Source organism: Cicer arietinum, chromosome 5 (genome assembly GCF_000331145.2).
Source record: "Cicer arietinum cultivar CDC Frontier isolate Library 1 chromosome 5, Cicar.CDCFrontier_v2.0, whole genome shotgun sequence".
Taxonomy (NCBI): domain Eukaryota; kingdom Viridiplantae; phylum Streptophyta; class Magnoliopsida; order Fabales; family Fabaceae; genus Cicer; species Cicer arietinum.
This window is the reverse complement of record NC_021164.2, coordinates 61,383,236-61,385,400: the sequence shown is the minus strand read 5'-3', so window position 1 is coordinate 61,385,400 and position 2,165 is coordinate 61,383,236.

Genomic DNA, 2,165 nt, shown 5'->3' with positions numbered 1-2,165 from the left:
TTTCTCTTGGATTAGTATTTTGGATTAGACTATAGTTGGGCTGGTGTGAAATGCTTGTGAATATATGGCCTTGTTTATGTATTATGGTTGCCAATGAAACGTTGAACTTTAGTGATAGAGGAATCCATATATATCCATCATATTTAATAAATGAACTTATTTATTACTTATCACTTTTTGATTATTTTTATATATATACACTTATTGAAAGTTCTGAGACATTAAATACTGCATAACAATATTAAAAAGGAAAACATATTAAATAAGAGTTTAAAAGTAATTTAAACAATAATTACACTTTAAAAATTGTATATATATATATATATATATATAAAGTTATCCAAAAATATTTATATACAAAACGAAAGAGAGAATTAAATAAAGTGCTATATTAGTGAAAAAAAGTTAATAATTAATTGATATTTTAAAATGATAATTATTTTAATATAAATGAAACATTTTTAATGAGACGCATAGAATACTTTTCTGTATGGGGCACATCTTGAGGCCATAATTCTTTTACTCAGGTGTGCTTAAAGCACTCTAGCTATAATTAACCACAAAAATCCACTTACCCAATAGTTAAATGGTCCATTTGTGAGTTATTAATTTTCTGTATTAGTTGTTTGAATTAAATGGATATGAGTTGATTTTTTTATTTAATTTTAAAATAATTTATTTTTTAAAAATTTAACAATAAATTTTATAATTCTAATAGACATCAATCACTATTAATACCACTGACCATCCACCTCTATCCACCGCCACTACCACTTACCTCTGAACTCTACCACCATCTTCCATTATCTAATCCACCGTTGTCCACCGCTCTAGCTAGCATCAGTCACACGTCGACCACCACCTTGTTCCACCGCCACTACCACTTACCTCTGACCTCTACCACCATCTTCCATTATCAACACCACCGTTGTCCACCGCTCTAGCTAGCATCAGTCACACGTCGACCACCACCTTGGCTATCAACCATCTATTTTGATAGTTACAGTCAAAAATTGATCACCACTAAGATAGATACCTTTCACAACTATTTCTTTCAACAATTATTATAATTAAATAAATTATAATTTTATAATATTTAATTATTTTAAAATAATAAAAACTTAATATAATTTTTATTTTTGGTGAGTATACAATGAAACAGAATAAAAGTAGTACTTTAATTCAAATATAATAAAAAATTGAAACTCAACTAAAATTGGAAATTTAAAACTAAAACTAGTTTTAGTATTAAATTTCACAACTTAAAACCAAAAATTACTCTGAACAGTGCCTAGATTTCTAAAAACAATAAAGCATATGCCAACTTATAAAAGTTAATAATTTGAGAATGGTTATTATTTTGCAGAAATGGTTTACGGAGTAGAGATCCATATATTGCTCAAATTGTTTTAATGTGGTTTTAGATGTGAAAAGCTTTTAAAATGTGCAATTATATATTTAACACTACTAATAAAGCATTTCATTTCTATTTTAACACAACCAGAATTTCTACTTCTATTCAAAACTGATATCCAGATATGTTAGTTTTTAAAGTGATGCATTATAAAAAATAAAAATAAAAAAATTAAATATCTTTTGATTTTGAAGATAATTTAAAGATTATGGTGCCAAATATAACATACCTGACGAAAATATTAATTCTAAAATTACTCATGACTTAACAATATTACAAGATTTAAAGAAAATAAAGATACTAGTTAAATAAATAGGTCTACTGAATATGCTCAAAAGACAATAATTGTAAGTTTTCATAATCCATCTACGAGAAAAACAATTCGCAGAAAAAAGCTATATTATATAATTCAAGCTCCAGTAGGTTTTAAGATATATATTTTTATATTTCCTTGGAAATTTATATATATCCGTCTCTGAAACGATAATACCAAAAGTTCAGATTGTTTTCGTAAGTCATGTTCATGAAAATTAACTGTGCTCACCCAAACTAAGAGAACTACATGTCCAAAGAAAATAATAGAAAACTGCAAAATAATAGGACCCTTTACAACGTACAAGGGTATCTCAAATTTGAATCAGCAATCATCGTAATAATTAATTTTGTATTGAATCGAGATACCACTCCAGCATATAATTAACCATGACCAAAATATAATCGAGACACCATATAAAATGTCGGAAACTGAACC